Below are 22,419 nucleotides of genomic sequence, written 5' to 3'. Positions count from 1 at the left end.
GAGCTATCATTCCGTACTTGGAGGGAGATAAAGTTACTCAGTTGAAAGTTGTTTTTGGCAGTAAATTATCAGATTGACAGTTTGGGGAACGTGGGTGACATTGTTGAAGAGAGTGTATCAGGATGAGGATCACGGGAAGCCCGATGTGGTTACATCCCATGTACAGAAGAATATAGTTCAGAATCGTTGGCCAGAAAAATAAAAAAAAACGTTACAAAAAACTTCAACAGTCTTGAGGCAGATTGAGAGAGCTCTGAAAAAAGGCTATCATGGTTAAATTGTTGAAGCTCTCATTCAGTCAATCGCTCCAGAGGTTAACTGAAAAGCTACCTAGAAAGCAGAACTGAGTTGACTGAGCTCATTGAGACAAATACTGAGAACTCACTACATTGAAAAAGATGCAGCAGAGCTGTATCACTCATTGACCAGTGCAGTTCAAGAACGCAAAGAAACCCCAATTCAGTTCTTAGTGCATGCAGTGGACATCAGACAGAAAGTTGTCTTTGTACCAGAAAGAGCTAAAGCCAGATTGAAGTACAACCCTGAACCAAACACAGTTCTTGCAGACAGTGATGACAGGTCTCCAAGATGACGTCATATGTGCAGATCTCAAGACTTTGCTACAGGATCCAAACGTAAGAGACATTACTGGAGAAGATGAATACTGTCTACAGTCTGGAGATAGAAAACAAAAACAAGCAGTCAGCCATTTTGAAGAGCAGAGGAGCTATTGTAGCTGCGGTTCAGGAAGAGGAGAAAAATGACACAGAACAGGTCAGTGGTTCCGGTAAGGGGAAAGGCCACACACCTATATCAAATACCTTGGTTGAGAAGCTTGACACTGCAAATAAAGCCATCTGTGATGCTAATCAAAACCTCACCACACAGGTAGCCAGCCTCACTCAGACAAATAGGGCAAAGACCGAGAAGTACACACACCAGCCACGTACTAAGGAAACATATTCTGATGGTGGTGATGGGAAGTGCAAACCAAGACGTTGTCAAAAGTGTGAGGAGTCCAACCCTGATGGAAGATGTCGACATTGTTACAAATGTGGCAGTAGTGAACACTTTTCTACAGGCTGTCGTAAACAAAGAGAGAATACTGCAACTATAAGCAAGATTGAGATTCCTCTCACTGATATATGTTCAGCTGCAATTACAGAGTATCAGTTGCCACTTTCCAGGAAGCAAGAGAAAGATGCCAAGCAGGTAGGACACAGATGTTTAGTCCAGGGCTCTCTTGATGGAATCAACCCCTCAGTGTGGTGGGATACTGGATCACAAGTGTCAATTGTGGGGTTGAACTGGAAGAAGAAACACTTACCTGACGTTGAAATCAGACCCGTTGAAGAACTACTTGATGATGGAGGGTTGAACCTCACAGCTGCTAATGGAACAAGTGTACCTTACGAGGGCTGGATTTAAGTGGAATTTGGTCTGCCAGACAACCCAGACAGGATGTTGTCAGTCCCAGTTTTGGTGAGTACCAGCTCTATTGAGATTAATAGGGTTCAACTTGATTGAAGAGTTGGCACAAGAAGATTCAACAGCAGACAGAACTATTTAATCAAGTCAGTTTGTTCACAGCCTATGCTCAGCATTGGATATATGGCCTAGAAAGGCAAAAGCTGTTTTTACAGTGCTGAAGAAACACTGACAGTGACGTTGCAAGACTTCGACCAAAAGACACCTTCATTCCAAAATACAAAGTAGCAAAAGTGAACTGTGGCAGGTTGAACAAGTGGTTGATGACAGGAGCTCATGTTACAACCCAATGAGAATACTCCATGGCCCATTGGATTATCAGTGAAGGAACAAGTTGTACAGCTCCCACATGAAGACAAAGCTGTTCTCACAGTGACACTGGAGAACACAACATAAAATGACATTATTCTCCAGAATAGAATTGTGCTTGTGAGGCAAAACCAGCACCTCAAGAGTAAAGACCACAAGGCCCAGATCGGGACCTGAAAGGCAAAGTAGATGAACACCAAGAGACAAAAGCTGAAGAGGTGAGTTGGGACTTACGAATGCTCCAGCGGCTTTCCAGCGCTACATGGAGGGTTGTCTGGGAGACTTGAGAGATGAGATGTGTGTCCCTTACCTTAATGATATCCTGGTCTTCAGTCAAGAATTTGATCAACACATTGAGAATGTTCGCAAAGTGCAGCAAAGAAAAAAGGATTGTGGAATCAAGCTAACGGCCAAGAAATGTGATCTCTTCGAGAGACGTGTGCTAAGTGTGACGTGTGATCTCAGAGAATGGATACTGCATGAACCCCAAAGAAGTGGAGGCTATACAAGCTCTGACAGTGAAAAACCAAAGACAGTCAAGGAGGTGAGAACACTGGTTGGCTTCTTGGGATACTACAGAGCTTACATCGCACATTTCTCCAGGAGCGCCAAGCTGCTCTACGAGTTGTTATCACACCTGAATACTGAAAAGAAGAAAGAACCGAAGAAGAAGAATCGTGGATGTCGGGTCTTTCCAGCTGCCACAATCCCAAGCAGTGGAATGGACAGAGAAACATCAAAAGGTGCAGTGAAACGCCTTCTCAGGGAGTGGCCTCATTTGCAAGTGGCTGAAGATGGAATCCTACGACGAAAGACAACTTCAAGAACTCAGCTAGTCATACCTGAAGGATTCAAGACCATCATCTACAAGCAACTGCACGAAGCGATGGGCCACTTGGGTACTGATAGAATGGTATCTCTAGGCAGAGAACGCTTCTTTTGGCCGAAGATAAGAGAAGAGATGGAACACTATGTGACAAAAGTCTGCCGCTGTCTGAAACAAAATAAACCCAATAGAACAACAAGAACACTGTTACAAAGCATCGAAACCTCTGCTCCATTTGAGATGATCTCCATCAACTACCTTAATCTGGAGAGAAGCAAACGTGGTGTTGAATACATGCTGGTGATTGTAGACCACTTCACAAAGTTTGGCCAGGCTTATGCTACACTGAACAAGTCCGGCAAGACTGCAGCACGCAAGATCTTCAATGACTTCATTCTGCGCTTCGGCTACCCATCCAAAATTCATCATGATCAGGGGAGGGAGTTTGAGAATGAACTGTTCAGAAAGTTGCAAAGCTACAGTTGGATACATCACTCAAGAACAACCCAAAACCATCCACAATCAAACCCAGCAGAACGCTTCAACAGAACCTTGTTAGGTATGCTGAGGACACTGGAAGAAACACAGAAACTGAACTGGAAGGATTACCTCAACAAAGTTCTTCATGCCTACAACTTAACTGTACATGAATCAACTGGTTTTTCACCCTTTCCCCTTCTTCTTGGATGAGAACCAATACTGCCAATTGACCTGATGTTCCCAAGAGAAGGAGGAACAACACAGTCTCATGCAGGATATGCAGAGAAATTGAAAACGTTGATGCAAGAAGCTTATGACATTGTGACAAAGAACATGAAAAAAGCAACAACAAGAGGACAAACCTACTACAATCAAAGAACATGGAGTTTAGTACTGAAACTCGGAGACCATATCCTGATAAGAAACATTTTACAGAGAGAAGGACCTAGCAAAATCTGTGCTTACTCTGAAAACAAAATCCATGTGGTTAAAGAAAGAAAAGGAGTGAACAGTCCAGTCTGTGGTACAACCGTTGGATGGAATCGGATGAGAAAGAGTCCTACATAGAAATATTCTGTTAACCTGACCTTACCTCATCGATAGACAAAACAGCAAACCTGAAAGAGAAAAACAGAGAACCAAGAAAATAATCAGTGAGACAAACAGTCAGACTCATACTTACCATGAAGGATCTGAAAATTCAAGTGAGGAAGAGTACACCCTGTGGATACCAAGACAAGAAAACAGTCTCAACCCTCAGGCAAGTGTCTTCTGACCTGCAGTAATGGAGCATCTTGAAGAAGCGGAAGCTGAGGCACCAGAGTACGCTCAGGATGAAAGTCATACTGAGGAGTCAGGAACTGAAGAGGAAACCAAAGCGGAACCAGAACAGGAGCATGAGCAGGATGAAGGTTAAGCTGAGGATACAGAACCAGAGGATGATCAAGATGAATCAGAGATAAGTAGACGTTCTACCAGAGTTCGCCAACCAAGAAACATCTACACCTATGACAGGTTGGGACAACCTTCAATCAAACCAGCGAACCAGAGAGTGTGTTGTGTAGCTGTGGAACAAGCAGCATCTGGAAGAATTCACAAGAAAATAACATGATCATCAGAAGACAAAGAATTCAAAAGAAACTTGGTAAATTCTGAGTGAAACTAGAGATACACTTTGAGTACACATCAGTAGAGAATAATTGTTTTGACAGAAGTGTGATGGAAGTGTGACAGAATGTATTGTCGACATAGAAGTCTTCTGTAATAGATGTTACTCCAATTAATGGTATTTAAGATTTGTTATAGTACATTAAGTGAGGTGGAATGGTAGATTTCCATATGTAACTTAATGGACTGGGGAGGGGGGGTCCACCAATGTACCTACAGTTAAAACAATACACCTCTTATGCAGGAATGTTGTACAATACTATGTATCCTGTGTGTATGCCTTTTGTAGTCAGAGAAGAGATGTGGAAGTACTCTGTGTAATGTAACTATATGCTTATCATTATATCATATTGTTGTTTGTTAATCTTCAGATTGTTATTCTGATACTGAAGCATAACATTTTCTTTGCTAACATTATTTTTTTTTGTCGGGGAGTGTGTTGTGCCCTAGAAACTGTGTAACTCTGTACATTCATTTGTTTATTCTACAAGCTAAACTGTTGAGTCAAATACCTGTAGAAGTAATCTATTGGAAATGGTACACTGTCTCTTTAAGAAGTAAGTCAACTTGAGAGTGAAGTCATGCAAGAGGTCAGTGAGTTCAGTCAGATTGCTATCATTGAAAATCTACACTACAAAAAAAGTTGGGGGCGAATTAAACCTAGCCTTATATAAAGTTGCCAAAACGAAGATGGACTTGAGTTGTCTGAGTCATTTCATGCGTGCAACACTATGATTGGATAGATCGCAATCAGCAGAGCTGTTTCTTGTGCATGACAATTCTTCATTGCGTTTCAATCCTGTGTTAGTGGACCAGTGTGCATGATTGTAATCCAAACCCATCCCTCATGTAAATTGTGATGAACTCAATTACACAAATCTCACAAAACTCAGTTTTGGAATATACTGACTTTATGACAAATTATCCTACTTACACTTTTTAGTCAATTTTGCACTGGAATAAATGTTTCTGACTAATATCGATGCCACATATGGCATTTTCCATCAAAGAAGTCGATTATTGCGTTCAGTTGCCCTTTAGTTTCTTCCCAGTATGGGACCTCCTATGTGTGCACATGCTTCACGTGAACTACATTTTTGTATAGGCCTAATAGTAAAGATAACTGTAAAAATGTATTATCTTTTAAAGTGGAACTGACAGCGTTTAAGCAACATGAAATCGTATTAAAATCTGCTGATATACACCCCCAGGAAGAATGACGCCTTTTATTTTCTGACAAGTAACCACTTAGATAATGTCATTTTCACGTTTTCATAAATTCATAGAATGTTTGGGAATTACATATAGTAAGGCATTTGTGAAAATTCTATAGCAATATAGAGTACGGGATTTGAACAATTAAGACACTTCAGTAAATAAAACCTAATAAAAACATCTGTGTGCCATATCCAATCAGAGCTACAGTAGGCCTCTATGCATATATATATACAGTGAGGGAAAAAAGTATTTGATCCCCTGCTGATTTTGTACGTTTGCCCACTGACAAAGACATGATCAGTCTATAATTTTAATGGTAGGTTAATTTGAACAGTGAGATACAGAATAACAACAAAAAAATCCAGAAAAACGCATGTCAAAAATGTTATAAATAGATTTGCATTTTAATGAGGGAAATAAGTATTTGACCCCTCTGCAAAACATGACTTAGTACTTGGTTGTAAAACCCTTGATGGCAATCAGAGAGGTCAGATGTTTCTTGTAGTTGGGCACCAGGTATGCACACATCTCAGGAGGAATTTTGTCCCACTCCTCTTTGCAGATCTTCTCCAAGTCATTAAGGTTTCAAGGCTGACGTTTGGCAACTCGAACTTTCAGCTCCCTCCACAGATTTTCTATGGGATTAAGGTCTGGAGACTGGCTAGGCCACTCCAGGACCTTAATGTGCTTCTTCTTGAGCCACTCCTTTGTTGCCTTGGCCGTGTGTTTTGGGTCATTGTCATGCTGGAATACCCATCCACGACCCATTTTCAATGCCCTGGCTGAGGGAAGGAGGTTCTCACCCAAGATTTGACGGTACATGACCCCGTCCATCGTCCCTTTGATGCGGTGAAGTTGTCCTGTCCCCTTAGCAGAAAAATACCCCCAAAGCATAATGTTTCCACCTCCATGTTTGACGGTGGGGATGGTGTTCTTGGGGTCATAGGCAGCATTCCTCCTCCTCCAAACACAGCGAGTTGAGTTGATGCCAAAGAGCTCGATTTTGGTCTCATCTGACCACAACACTTTCACCCAGTTCTCCTCTGAATCATTCAGATGTTCATTGGCAAACTTCAGACTGGCCTGTAAATGTGCTTTCTTGAGCAGGGGGACCTTGCGGGCGCTGCAGGATTTCAGTCCTTCACGGCGTAATGTGTTACCAATTGTTTTCTTGGTGACTATGGTCCCAGCTGCCTTGAGATCATTGACAAGATCCTCCCGTGTAGTTCTGGGCTGATTCCTCACCGTTCTCATGATCATTGTAACTCCACGAGGTGAGATCTTGCATGGAGCCCCAGGCCGAGGGAGATTGACAGTTCTTTTGTGTTTCTTCCATTTGCGAATAATCGCACCAACTGTTGTCACCTTCTCACCAAGCTGCTTGGCGATGGTCTTGTAGCCCATTCCAGCCTTGTGTAGGTCTACAATCTTGTCCCTGACATCCTTGAAGAGCTCTTTGGTCTTGGCCATGGTGGAGAGTTTGGAATCTGATTGATTGATTGCTTCTGTGGACAGGTGTCTTTTATACAGGTAACAAGTTGAGATTAGGAGCACTCCCTTTAAGAGTGTGCTCCTAATCTCAGCTCGTTACCTATATAAAAGACACCTTGGAGCAAGACATCTTTCTGATTGAGAGGGGGTCAAATACTTATTTCCCTCATTAAAATGCAAATCAATTTATAACATTTTTGACATGCGTTTTTCTGGATTTTTTTGTTGTTATTCTGTCTCTCACTGTTCAAATAAACCTACCATTAAAATTATAGACTGATCATTTCTTTGTCAGTGGGCAAACGTACAAAATCAGCAGGGGATCAAATACTTTTTTCCCTCACTGTAAGCCATTTACCACAGGGGCCTTCCATCATTCACTTTGAACTGGACTGTAGCTGTGTTCGAATACTCATACTAACTGCACTAACCTTTCTATTTGTGATGTGAATTGAGTATATAGTATGCTTATTGGTCATAGTATGGATATAGTTTGTATGCCAAAACTTCCCGGATGTCATACTAAATTCGCCAAAATACGAAGTATACATGCAGTGGACACTATTTCAGTGCTTTTAGGGCCCATAATGCAATTCTTCCGAAAATGGGCATGGCTTCAAAGTTTTCAGATTTGAAGAAAATGGCGGAAAATATGCAGCCGAAGTCCAACGAGAGCGGATACAAATTCATTGCGTTAACTAATTATGATAAATGTTAAGAAAATGTTGAGCAATGTAATAAAGTAATGACTTTTCAAATAAGTTATGTTACACGTTATGTTGGCTGACAATTTGTTAGCTACGCTATCCTTACGAACCGCATAGCATTACAGCAGTATGTACCGGTATGTTAGCTAGTTACCTAAGTTAACGTTAGTTGGCTACTAATACATCGAACTTGCCAGGCAGTATATTAACTATCTGCTATCTAACTAACTACCCAATGTTTATTGACTTGATTATTCACATAATTCTTAGCTAAGTGGTATAGTCGTTGTGCATTTCAATGGACATTGTTAATTCTGGCTATCTACTCCGATTTCAGAGCACTCTCGCGCAGAATAACTGAGGAATTTACTGACGCTCAACACCCGTTGAATATGGCCGGTGTCAGTAAATGTCAGCAAAAAAAAGCGTAATTAAATTGTTGCCAGCAGCACAGTTACAGTCACCAACACTCTGGATAACATGAAAACAGCCTAACCAGCTCTGCTAGGGCGAGTAAAATGGTCAGAGTGTTCTCTCATTTGTGTCTGGAAGTAGCTAGCTAACTGGCTGTTAGCTTGGGTGCGAAACGCTTTGGATTTACGAACGCCCAGAGCGCATTCTGGCACTCCAGATTGAATTCATGAACACACCCGAAATCGTAAAATGTTTTGCTAGTCATTTGTTATGCTAACAAGCTAACAAGAGGTTGCATAGCAACAGCATCAACTTCCGGTAGACAGGCGAAGCTCGTTTAGTACGCTCAACTGAAACGAAACCGTTCGTTTACAGTATACTAAAATGAACTAATAGTAAATAGTATGTAGAATAAACTCATTAAGTATGTAGTATACAGTATGTTAGTATGGGTATTCGAACACAGCTTGTGTGTTTACAGGCAGTAGCAACATTAGATCATTAGAACACATTTGCCAAAAGCCACAAAATACACCTGAATGGATTTCTGTAAATATGTAAATACCAAGGGAGTCCTCCTATATTTGGGAACTTCACAGTCCTATTGATCAAACAACCATGAAAAGGTAGGCTCTCTCTCCCTCAGTTGCCTATGCAAATCAACAACAACAAGATCAACAACTAATGCTGGCCAGAGCAATATGAGCTATAATATAACGAGGGAACATAAGATAAACCCTCTCAAACTTTTTCAGCTAGTTGGCTGTCAAAATTGCACTGATAAACGATGGGGAATAGTAGCCTGCTCGTCATTCTGCAGCTTGCCTGCCAATGCATGCTTGCCCCAACCCACGTTTTGACAACTGAATGGGAACTTGCCTGCCCGCCCGCCCATTTGATCGATGCCAAATACATTTGATTGAAAACTAAGACATATGCTAACTGTCGATAACAGTCGTTCAAGCAACATAGCTAGCACATCGATTCATATTTCTTGCTAGCTAACCAAGTGACACCTGGATCTCTAGCTGTAGCCACCGAAAAAACGATATGAGGGGGAAAAGCCTCCAATGACATCACATCCTCCCAGCAGATAGCTAGCTAAAGTTAGGCTCCGTGTTTTCAGCTTGCTAAATAAATAGCTAGCTACATAAATAGATGTGCTAGCCCAGGTGTGTCAAACTCAATCAGCGCACGGGCCATATTGAAAAAACACAACGAATTCGCAGGCCAGACATAGCCTATTTGTTTTTACAAAAATATGTGCAACTGCAACCCAAACTGGCCATTGTTTTATTAGAAAAAATAAGGCCCTTTATAATGTCCACTTATGTACATAGGATGCTGTATATAGCATTTTAACATATTAAAACAAAAGAAGAGATAAATAATATTTGTCCAGCCTTTGCTGCTATAATTGCATATGTGCATAATATGCTGCGACCCTAATCAAAAACGTTTGAACAAATCACTGGTGCGGTTGAATGCAGCATTGCTGTATGGTGCTCTCAAAATGTATTGTAGTTGAGTAGCCAGCCTATGCTACTGCTCAAATGCTGCTGTAATAGGCCTACATGTTTCTCCTTTGCATGGTGTTTTATTGCAGTTTTGTTTTTTGGTTATTCTTTGTCAAGCTTTAAAAACCAAAGCCAGACTGCAACATTTTAGTAGCCTAGCAAGACTGTGGCATGTGTCGAAACCACACACGAAATCAGCTAAATTGAAGTTCAATTCACAGACACTAGCGCACCAGGCTGTAATTCCATAAAATAGATGACTCAACTGTTGACTCATTTATACTCACTTGTGTGTCCTATTCGGCCCGCAGGCCTTGTGTTTGACACAAGTACGCTAGCCTATTAGCCATGTTATGACTGACTTGTGATCATTGCCCTTGCTAGTTTGATTGTATTGACATTCTCAGCCTAAATTATAGTCGTCCGTTTTTGTTCAAAATATTGAGTAATTGAAACTGAAACAGTGCATCCTGAATGGCTGGAGGCAGCAAACAATGTACCAGGCCAGCTGTGATTTTGAACCTGATAGCAATATTTTTTGGACTACCATCCATCTATTCTGGCAACAATGCCTTTCTGTCAGTGTTGCCAACTCCTCAGTAAGGAAAGTAGCTATTGGCTGTCCTAAAAGTCGCTAAATGACGCCAGAACCTAATTTGCATAATTGGCCATGTGCATGTAATTGTAATGGATGCTGTAGGAGAGAGGAATACAGTTGTGGGAAAGACAAAAAGCGAGTAAAAAACACCCTAAATATGTTTAGAACTACAAATTAACTTTCTTCTGTCGTTTTACATTTACATCCAGCCAGGGTGGGATCAGCCAGCGGAGGCTTTCCGCATGCGCGATTCATTTGCAGTCTGGACGCTTCCCGCATGCGCAATTCATTTGCAGTCTGGACGCGGAGGGGTGAACATCCCCTGCTCTGACTGCAGCTGGGAGGGACTGATGCGCGAGGACTGGGCCGCCTGTGAGGGCCACGGCAGCAACCGCTGCTCGTTGAGAAAAGTAAGAACAATACCTGCTTTCACGTCTCCAAAAGTCTCCAATAACACCAGAAAAAGTCGCTAGATTTGTCGCTAGTCGCTTTTATGAAAAATGTGTCGCTAGAAGGGTCTGAATACTCGCTAAATATAGCGACAAAGTCGCTAAGTTGGCAACACTGCTTTCGGTATGTCATGGAATTTGTAGTCAAATAGAACCTAATTTTAAAACTTCATATTAAGTTGGTTTTGAAGCATAAACTGGGAATTTTATATTTTTGACTGATTTATTATTGTCTGTTTGTTTCATATCTGCAAAGTATATAGTTAAGACGCTGTCAGTGCCACTTTAATGTGGCATGAACACAACCAGACATTATGTTTTATCTGATTGTCAAACAATTCTCGATTCTCCCACAATGTGATTTAGCCAACATTTTACTACGGAAGTCTCACTCTGACATTAGGCACTCTAGCATGGTGGTTGAAAATGATGTTTCATAAAGAAAGTACGCATATTTTCCCGATTTTCTCCTCTCCCCCTTGGTATTGTGTGTACCTACTTTTGCCAGCCCAGAGGGTATCAATTAGCTTCCATAGACACAAAGTTCGATTCAACAGCCACAAAGTCAAAATTAGCTAAAAAGCATTTTATTTATTTTAATTTTATTTTTCTTAATTTAAGGTTAGGGTTAGTCATAAGGTTAGCAGTGTGGTTACGGTTTAGGTTTCAAATTAAATTTTATGAAGATAAATTGTAGAAATGGGCAGGGTTTAGCTAGCCATAATTGGTGACTTTGCAAGTACAGTGGGGAAAAAAGTATTTAGTCAGCCACCAATTGTGCAATTTCTCCCACTTAAAAAGATGAGAGAGGCCTGTAATTTTCATCATAGGTACACGTCAACTATGACAGACAAAATGAGGGAAAAAAATCTAGAAAATCACATTGTAGGATTTTTAATGAATTTATTTGCAAATTATGGTGGAAAATAAGTATTTGGTCAATAACAAAAGTTTCTCAATACTTTGTTATATACCCTTTGTTGGCAATGACACAGGTCAAACGTTTTCTGTAAGTCTTCACAAGGTTTTCACACACTGTTGCTGGTATTTTGGCCCATTCCTCCATGCAGATCTCCTCTAGAGCAGTGATGTTTTGGGGCTGTCGCTGGGCAACACGGACTTTCAACTCCCTCCAAAGATTTTCTATGGGGTTGAGATCTGGAGACTGGCTAGGCCACTCCAGGACCTTGAAATGCTTCTTATGAAGCCACTCCTTCGTTGCCCGGGCGGTGTGTTTCGGATCATTGTCATGCTGAAAGACCCAGCCACGTTTCATCTTCAATGCCCTTGCTGATGGAAGGAGGTTTTCACTCAAATTCTCACGATACATGGCCCCATTCATTCTTTCCTTTACACGGATCAGTCGTCCTGGTCCCTTTGCAGAAAAACAGCCCCAAAGCATGATGTTTCCACCCCCATGCTTCACAGTAGGTATGGTGTTCTTTGGATGCAACTCAGCATTCTTTGTCCTCCAAACACGACGAGTTGAGTTTTTACCAAAAAGTTATATTTTGGTTTCATCTGACCATATGACATTCTCCCAATCCTCTTCTGGATCATCCAAATGCACTCTAGCAAACTTCAGACGGGCCTGGACATGTACTGGCTTAAGCAGGGGGACACGTCTGGCACTGCAGGATTTGAGTCCCTGGCGGCGTAGTGTGTTACTGATGGTAGGCTTTGTTACTTTGGTCCCAGCTCTCTGCAGGTCATTCACTAGGTCCCCCCGTGTGGTTCTGGGATTTTTGCTCACCGTTCTTGTGATCATTTTGACCCCACGGGGTGAGATCTTGCGTGGAGCCCCAGATCGAGGGAGATTATCAGTGGTCTTGTATGTCTTCCATTTCCTAATAATTGCTCCCACAGTTGATTTCTTCAAACCAAGATGCTGACCTATTGCAGATTCAGTCTTCCCAGCCTGGTGCAGGTCTACAATTTTGTTTCTGGTGTCCTTTGTCAGCTCTTTGGTCTTGGCCATAGTGGAGTTTAGAGTGTGACTGTTTGAGGTTGTGGACAGGTGTCTTTTATACTGATAACAAGTTCAAACAGGTGCCATTAATACAGGTAACGAGTGGAGGACAGAGGAGCCTCTTAAAGAAGAAGTTACAGGTCTGTGAGAGCCAGAAATCCTGCTTGTTTGTAGGTGACCAAATACTTATTTTCCACCATAATTTGCAAATAAATTCATTAAAAATCCTACAATGTGATTTTCTGGATTTTTTTTTCTAAATGTGTCATTGTTGACGTGTACCTATGATGAAAATTACAGGCCTCTCTCATCTTTTTAAGTGGGAGAACTTGCACAATTGGTGGCTGACTAAATACTTTTTTTCCCCACTGTAGAAGGATTTTTTTGTTTCTCAGGAGTATATTTTTAAGAAAACCTTTTACTTTCAAATTGCTTCTTTTTCATATATTTTTCGGATTTCAATTTTGTTTTTGTTTTGTTCATTTTCTAAAGCATTGAATATTTGGATTTCACTATTTTTCACTATTTTTGCCTTGTCTCACACAACATATTCTGATATGATTTACACTTAGAATTGTGTTTATAATTTTGAACATATGTAATGGACCTGTTTAGAAAAATAATCAAATAAATGGAAACTATATAAATATTTAATGGGCCATTTTGTTAAACATTCTTTTTTTTAAAACAAAACACTCACACTTGTGTTGTGTGGGAAATTATTATCTTATATTTTAGATGTGCTGTTAGCTTAATAAGAAAGCATTAATGATTAAACATAAAAGGTTTGTACTGTACTGATATAAATTGTTTAACCTAACAAGCTGTGATTAATGTGAGGAGCTGTTAGGGAGTAGGGTGTGATAAGGCTTGTGACTCACACTGCCTCTTTGTTGAACCGTCCAAGGACGTAGGTACAAATAGTATAGTTAGGGTTGGAAAGTACAGGGAAACTGTGTCTATGGGTGCTGACTCTCTGGACAAGTGCAAAACAACCAACACCTGGCAATAGTGAAGCGCCAAAGGGCTGGGACCAGCCTGTGCGCCAACGATAGGCTGAGTAAGTCTAAACCACGCTCAGTCTCTATTCTGATAGGCCAGCAGGGAGTGGGAACTATCTCTGTCAGAGTATTTAAAGAAGAACTTATAACAATGGACCAGTTCTCTGTCTGCCCTGCGTGGTATTTCAGTGAGCCCGTATACGAACTCTCATACTTACCATTTAAGCATTTGCATTAATAAATACTAGACTAACTTGGATACTGTGTAATGACCTCTTTTGTTCCCAATACCAGACTTGAATTGATGCAACTTATCAGTTGGTAATGACTATTTACAGGTTATTACCATCAGAAAGTAGCGACCTTTTGTATAAAATGGGTGTACTCCTGTTCAATACTGCTTATCAAATGACAAATTATATTTTACTGTCTTTATAGCAGTCAATCATATTGTAGTTTTCCATGAACACCCACTTATTTTTAACAACTAATGCAATTTATCATTACCCTGTCATTACCACATACAAAGAACACGTAGAGTGCCTTCAGAAAGTATTTACACCCCTTGACTTTTTCCACATTTTGTTGTGTTACAGGTGAATTTAAAATTTATAAACATTTCGATTTTTTTGTCACTGGCCTACACACAATACCCCATCATGTTAAAGTGCAATTATGTTTTTTGAAATGTTTACAATTTTAGCTGAAATGTCTTGAGTCAATAAGTATTCAACCTCTTTGTTATGGAAAGCCTAAATAGGTTCAGGAGCACATATTTCCTTAACAAGTCACATAGTAAGTTGCATGGACTCACTCTGTGTGCAACAATAGTGTTTAACATGATTTTTGAATGACTATCTCTGTATTCTTTTTTTGTTGTAATTTGTACCCCCTTTTTCGCCCCAATTTCATGATCACGATCTTGTCTCATCGCTGCAACTCCACTCCGTGCTCGGGAGACCAGGGAGGTTTTCCAATGCCTCGCAAAGAAGGGTGTCACGGTTTCGGCCGAGGCTGCTCCTCTTCCTTGTTCGGGCAGGCTTCGGCGGTCGTCGTCTCCGGAGTACTAGCTGCCACCGTTCTATGTTTCATGTTCATTTGGTTTTGTCTGTTCATAACACCTGTCCCTTATTTGTGTCTTAATTGTTTCCCTATTTAGTTTCGTGTGTTTGGGTCAGGTGTTATGCGTGATTGTTTTGTTGTCAGCTGTTGCTCGATATATTTGAGTCTCTCGTATGTGTTACGAGAGTTCGCACTGCGTGCGCTTTTTCTTGTTTTCTCCGCACAGTGTTTTGTGCGTAATCTGTTTGCGCCACCCGGTTGGGTTGACGTTTATGGTCGTGTCAGACTTGACTAAAGTTCTGTTAAAGTCCTCCTGGTTTCCTGCGCTTGATTCCTTCCTCATCTACACACACCACTCTGACAGAATCACGCATCATATCCATGGAATCAGCAGGAGCGACCGCGCCGACAGCCGAGATGGCTGAACGTCTTCGTGGCCAGGAGGACCGCATCAACCAGGTCTGTCATGCCCTGGAGGGGGTGATGAATACACTGCACCGATGGGAGACCAGCGGGGTTCCCACACCTCCACGAACCGAACCAGCCCCATCGGTCAGCCCTCCTGTCTCATCTCCGGAACCTAGTGGGATTCGGCTCTCGCTCCCGAGGGCGTACGACGGCTCCACTGCCGGGTGTCAAGGGTTCCTGCTGCAGGTGGAGCTCTACCTCGCCACCGTACACCCGGCGCCCTCGGGACACGAGAGCGTCTCAGCCCTCATCTCCTGTCTCACCGGCAAGGCGTTGGAGTGCGCCAACGCCGAGTGGAGGAGAATGGACGCCGCTACCACGAACTATGCGGAGTTCTCCCGCCGCTTCCGTGCTGTGTTCGACCATCCACCAGAGGGGAAGGCGGCGGGGGAGCGTCTATTCTACCTCCGACAGGGGATGAGGAGCGCCCAGGACTTTGCCTTGGAGTTTCGGACCCTAGCGGCTGATGCAGGGTGGAATGAGCGGGCCCATATCGACCATTTCCGCTGCAGCCTCCGGGAGGACGTCCAGCGAGAGTTGGCGTGCAGGGACACGTCGTTGACTTTCGACCAGCTTGTCGACATGGCCATCCGGCTGGATACCCTGCTCGCCACCCGTGGACGTTCCGGGAGGGGGTTGCCCATTCCACTCTCCAGCACCTCCGAGCCGAGCCCTATGGAGCTCGGAGGTGCTGGCGCTAGGGAACGGAGAAGGAGGAGCCCGAGGGGACCCGGCCCTTGCACCAACTGTGGTCGTGGAGGGCACACCGCGGCTAGGTGTTGGGGCGGGTCCTCCAGGGAGGTAGAAGGCAGGTCACGCATTGGGGGGTCCACCCAGGTGAGTAGGCGCCCTGCTTACCCAGAGCTTTCTGTCGTGCACCTAACCTTGCCTGTTTGCTTCCCACAGGTTGCACCTCGTTCCCAGCATAAGGCGCTGGTAGATTCAGGCGCAGCTGGGAATTTTATAGATCGCCAGTTCTGTATAGAGTTAGGGATTCCCCTCCTTCCTGTGGATAAGCCTTTCCCCGTCCATGCCCTAGATAGCCGTCCGTTAGGGTCTGGGTTGATTAGGGAGGTCACAGCACCCCTTCAGATGATGGCGCAGGAGGGTCATGAGGAGAGAATTCAGCTCTATCTGATTGACTCTCCTGCGTATCCGGTAGTGCTGGGTCTTCCCTGGTTGATGACTCATGACCCTATTATTAAGTGGCGAGAGAAAGCTCTTAAAGGGTGGTCTGCTCAATGTGAGGGGCGGTGTCTGGGTGTTTCCATAGGGGCGACCTCGGTGGAGAGTCCGAATCTAATGCCAGCACTGCAGATTCCCCCCGAGTATGAGGATTTGGCACTGGCGTTCAGTAAGACTCGGGCGGCGCAGCTGCCTCCTCATAGGCGGGGGGATTGTGCGATAGATCTCCAGTCAGGAGCAGCTCTCCCGCGGAGCCATGTGTATCCCTTGTCTCAAGAGGAGAGAAAGGCTATGGAGACGTACATCTCTGAGTCTCTTAGACAGGGATACATACGGCCCTCCGTTTCACCCGCTTCCTCAAGTTTCTTTTTTGTAAAGAAAAAGGATGGAGGTCTGCGCCCGTGTATTGATTACCGCGGTCTCAATCAGATCACAGTGAAGTACAGCTATCCACTTCCTCTGATTGCGACTATGACGGAGTCACTGCACGGTGCGCAGTTCTTTACAAAATTGGATCTTAGGAGCGCATATAACTTGGTGCGCATTAGAGAGGGCGATGAATGGAAGACAGCGTTTAGCACGACTTCCGGACACTACGAGTATCTAGTCATGGCATATGGGTTGATGAATGCTCCCTCAGTCTTCCAATCCTTCGTCGATGAGATTTTCCGGGACATGCAGGGACAGGGAGTAGTGGTGTACATCGACGACATTCTGGTGTATAGCCCTACCCGTGCTGAGCATGTAGCCCTGGTGCGCCGAGTATTGAGGAGACTGTTGGAGCATGACCTATATGTCAAGGCAGAGAAATGTCTGTTTTTCCAGAAGTCGGTCTCCTTTCTGGGTTACCAGTTGTCTGCGTCAGGGGTGAAGATGGAGGTAGACCGGGTGTCAGCTGTGCGTAATTGGCAGACCCCAACCACTGTGAAGGAGGTGCAACGGTTCTTGGGTTTTGCGAATTATTACCGGAGGTTTATCCGGGGTTTTGGACAGGTGGCAGCTCCCATAACGTCTCTGTTAAAGGGAGGTCCGGTGCGCTTGCGGTGGTCAGCTGAGGCGGACAGGGCTTTTGGGAGACTGAAGGACCTGTTTACCTCGGCGCCGGTGTTGGCGCATCCGGATCCCTCTTTACCGTTCCAAGTAGAGGTGGACGCGTCAGAGGCCGGGATAGGGGCCGTTCTTTCCCAGCGTTCTGGCACTCCACCTAAACTCCGTCCCTGTGCGTTTTACAGTAAGAAGCTCAGTCCGGCGGAGCGGAATTATGACGTAGGAGACAGGGAGCTGTTAGCCGTGGTACAGGCCCTAAAGGTGTGGCGGCATTGGCTCGAGGGGGCTCAACACCCTTTCCTCATTCTAACTGACCATCGTAACCTGGAGTACATCCGGGCAGCTAGGAGATTGAATCCTCGCCAGGCTCGCTGGACTATGTTTCTAGCCCGGTTTGTGTTTAAAATCACATACATCCCTGGGTCCCAGAACGGGAAGGCAGATGCTCTGTCTCGGCGATATGACACAGAGGAGAGGTCAGTTGAGTCCACGCCCATACTACCGGAGTCTTGTCTGGTTGCACCGGTGGTGTGGGAGGTTGATGGTGAGATCGAGCGGGCGTTACGCACCGACCCGAGTCCTCCACAGTGTCCTGTGGGTCGGACGTACGTTCCGCTCGAGGTACGCGATCGCCTCATTTGTTGGGCTCATACGTCCCCCTCCTCTGGCCATCCGGGTATCGGCCGGACAGTGCACTGCCTTAGCACGAAGTACTGGTGGCCAACGTTAGCTAGGGATGTGAGGATTTATGTCTCCTCCTGTTCGGTGTGTGCCCAGTGTAAGGCGCCCAGACATTTGCCCAGGGGTAAGTTACAACCCCTGCCTATTCCACAACGACCCTGGTCCCACCTCTCGGTGGATTTTGTCACCGACCTTCCCCCCTCACAGGGGAATACTACCATCCTGGTCGTTGTGGATCGGTTCTCTAAGGCCTGTCGTCTCCTTCCCATGCCGGGTCTACCCACTGCCCTACAGACCGCAGAGGCTCTGTTCACCCATGTCTTCCGGCATTACGGGGTACCCGAGGATATAGTGTCTGACCGAGGCCCCCAGTTCACCTCTAGAGTGTGGAGAGCATTTATGGAACGGTTGGGGGTTTCGGTAAGCCTTACCTCGGGTTACCACCCGGAGAGTAATGGGCAGGTTGAACGGGTCAACCAGGATGTGGGCAGGTTTCTGAGGTCATACTGTCAGGGCCGGCCGGAGGAGTGGGCGAGATATGTGCCCTGGGCCGAGATGGCACAGAACTCTCTTCGCCACTCCTCCACCCAACTAACCCCTTTTCAGTGTGTATTAGGGTACCAGCCGGTTCTGGCACCATGGCATGAGAGCCAGATCGAGGCCCCCGCTGTGGATGAGTGGGCGCGGCGCTCGGAGGAGACGTGGGACGCTGCACACGTCCATCTGCAGCGTGCCATACGTCGACAGAAGACGAGCGCCGACCTACACCGCAGTGAGGGGCCAGTATACACACCTGGAGATCGAGTCTGGCTCTCAACCAGAAACCTGCCCCTCCGCCTGCCCTGCCGGAAGCTGGGTCGGCGGTTTGTGGGGCCATTTAAAGTCCTGAGGAGATTGAACGAGGTGAGTTATAGGTTAGAACTACCTGTTGATTACAAAAATATTAACCCCTCGTTCCATGTGTCTCTCCTCAGGCCGGTGGTAGCTGGTCCACTCCAGGACTTTGAGATTGAGGAGACTCCTCCGCCCCCGTTGGACATCGAGGGGGCTCCGGCGTACACCGTGAGGTCCATCCTGGATTCTAGACGCCGGATGGGGGGTCTTCAATATCTCGTGGAGTGGGAGGGGTACGGTCCGGAGGAGCGGTGCTGGGTGCCAAGGAGGGACGTATTGGACCAGTCCCTACTGACCGATTTCCATCGGGGTCATCCTGCGCGCCCTGCTCCGCGTCGTCCGGGTCGTCCCCGAGCTCCGGGTCGGCGCACGGCTGGAGCCGCGCGTCAAGGGGGGGGTACTGTCACGGTTTCGGCCGAGGCTGCTCCTCTTCCTTGTTCGGGCAGGCTTCGGCGGTCGTCGTCTCCGGAGTACTAGCTGCCACCGTTCTATGTTTCATGTTCATTTGGTTTTGTCTGTTCATAACACCTGTCCCTTATTTGTGTCTTAATTGTTTCCCTATTTAGTTTCGTGTGTTTGGGTCAGGTGTTATGCGTGATTGTTTTGTTGTCAGCTGTTGCTCGATATATTTGAGTCTCTCGTATGTGTTACGAGAGTTCGCACTGCGTGCGCTTTTTCTTGTTTTCTCCGCACAGTGTTTTGTGCGTAATCTGTTTGCGCCACCCGGTTGGGTTGACGTTTATGGTCGTGTCAGACTTGACTAAAGTTCTGTTAAAGTCCTCCTGGTTTCCTGCGCTTGATTCCTTCCTCATCTACACACACCACTCTGACAAAGGGTAGATAGGTAAAAAAATTTTTAAAAAAATTGAATATCCCTTTCAGCATGGTGAAGTTATTAATTACACTTTGGATGGTGTATCAATACACTCAATCACTACAAAGTTACAGGAGTCCTTCCTAACTCAGTTGCTGGAGAGGAAGGATACCGTTCATGGATTTCACCATGAAGCCAATGGTGACTTTAAAACAGTTAAACAGTTTAATGGCTGTGATAGAAGAAAACTGAGGATGGATCAACAACATTGTAGTTACTCCACAATACTAACCTAACTGACAGAGTGAAAAGAAGGAAGCCTGTACAGAATAAAAAATATTCCAAAACATGCATCCTGTTTGCAACAAGGCCCAAAGTAATACTGCAAAAAATGTGGCAAACCAATTACCTTTTAGTCCTGAATAAGAAGTGTTATGTTTGGGGTAAATCCAATAGAACACATTACTGAGTACCATTCTACATATTTTCAAGGATAGTGGTGGCTGCATCATGTTATGGGTATGCTTGTAGTCGTTAAGGACTGGGGAGTTTTTCAGGATAAAAAAGAAACGTAATGGAACCAAGCACAGGAAAAATCCTAGAGGAAAACCTGGTTCAGTCTGCTTTCCACCAGACACTGGGATATTAATTCACCTTTCAGTAGGACAATAATCTAAAACACAAGGCCAAATCTACACTGGAGTTATTTACCAAGAAGACAGTGAATGTTCCTGAGTGGCCAAGCTACAATTTTGACGTAAATCTACTTGAAAATCTATGGCAAGACCTGAACATGGTTGTCTAGCAATGATCAACAACCAATTTGACAGAGCTTGAAGAATTTAAAAATAATGAATGGGAAAATGTTGCACAATCCAGGTGTGGAAAGCTCTTAGAGACTTACCCAGAAAGACTCACAGCTGTATTGAGTATTGACTTGGGGATGTGAATACTTACACTACCGGTCAAAAGTTTAGAACACCTACTCATTCAAGGGTTTTTCTTATTTTTTTACAACTATTTTCTACATTGTAGAACATTAGTGAAGACATCAAAACTATGAAATAACACATATGGAATCATGTAGTAACCAAAAAAAGTGTTAAACAAATCAAAATATATTTTATATTTGAGATTCTTCAAATAGCCACCCTTTGCCTTGATGACAGCTTTGCACACTCTTGGCATTCTCTCAACCAGCTTCATGAGGTAGTCGCCTGGAATACATTTCAATTAACTGGTGTGCCTTCTTAAAAGTTGATTTGTGGAATTTATTTCCTTCTTAATGCGTTTGAGCCAATCAGTTGTGTTGTGACAAGAGGGTATACAGAAGATAGCCCTATTTGGTAAAATACCAAGTCCATATTATGGCAAGAACAGCTCAAATAAGCAACATTTAAGACATGAAGGTCAGTCAATATGGACAATTTCAAGAACTTTGAAAGTTTCTTCAAGTGTAGTCGCAAAAACCATCAAGCGCTATGATGAAACTGGCTCTCATGAGGACCGCCACCGGAATGGAAGACCCAGAGTTACCTCTTCTGCAGAGGATAAGTTCATTAGAGTTACCAGCCTCAGAAATTGCAGCCCAAATAAATGCTTCACAGAGTTCAAGTAACAGACACATCTCAACATCGACTGTTCAGAGGAGACTGCGTGAATCAGGCCTTCATGGTCGAATTGCTGCAAATAAACCACTACTAAAGGATACCAATAAGAAGAAGAGACTTGCTTGGGCCAAGAAACACGAGCAATGGACATTATTCCGGTGGAAATTTGTCCTTTGGTCTGGAGTCCAAATGTGAGATTTTTGGTTCCAACCACTGTGTCTTTGTGAGACACAGTGTTGGTGAACGGATGATCTCCGCATGTGTATTTCCCACCGTAAAGCATGGAGGAGGAGGTGTTATGATGTGGGGGTGCTTTGCTGGTGACACTGTTTATTTAGAATTCAAGGCACACTTAACCAGCATGGCTACCACAGCATACTGCAGCGATACGCCATCCTGTCTGGTTTGGGCTTAGTGGGACTATCATTTGTTTTTCAGCAGGACAATGACCCAACACACCTCCAGGCTGTGTAAGTGCTATTTTACCAAGAAGGAGAGTAATGGAGAGCTGCATCAGATGACCTGGCCTCCACAATCCCCCGACCGCAAACCAATTGAGATGGTTTGGGATGAGTCGGACCACAGAATAAAGGAAAAGCAGCCAACAAGTGCTCAACATATATGGGAACTCCTTCAAGACTGTTGGGAAAGCATTCCAGGTGAAGCTGGTTGAGAGAATGCCAAGAGTGTGCAAAGCTGTCATCAATGCAAAGGGTGGCTATTTGAAGAATCTGAAATATAAAATATATTTTGATTTTTATAACACTTTTTTGTTTACTACATGATTCCATATGTGTTATTTCATAGTTTTGATGTCTTCACTATTATTCTACAATGTAGAAAATAGTGAAAATAAAGAAAAACCCTTGAATGAGTAGGTGTTCTAAAACTTTTGACCGGTAGTGTATGTAAATTAGAATCTTTTTTTATTTAATTTTCAATAAATTAGCAAAAAACATGTTTTCACTTTGTCATTATGGTGTATTTGTACTTGTATTTATGCAAAGGCAGCACTCTTAATGGG

Source organism: Coregonus lavaretus (assembly GCF_964263955.1).
Source record: "Coregonus lavaretus genome assembly, chromosome: 21".
In the NCBI taxonomy this organism is placed as follows: domain Eukaryota; kingdom Metazoa; phylum Chordata; class Actinopteri; order Salmoniformes; family Salmonidae; genus Coregonus; species Coregonus lavaretus.
Note: the sequence above shows the minus strand (reverse complement) of the source record.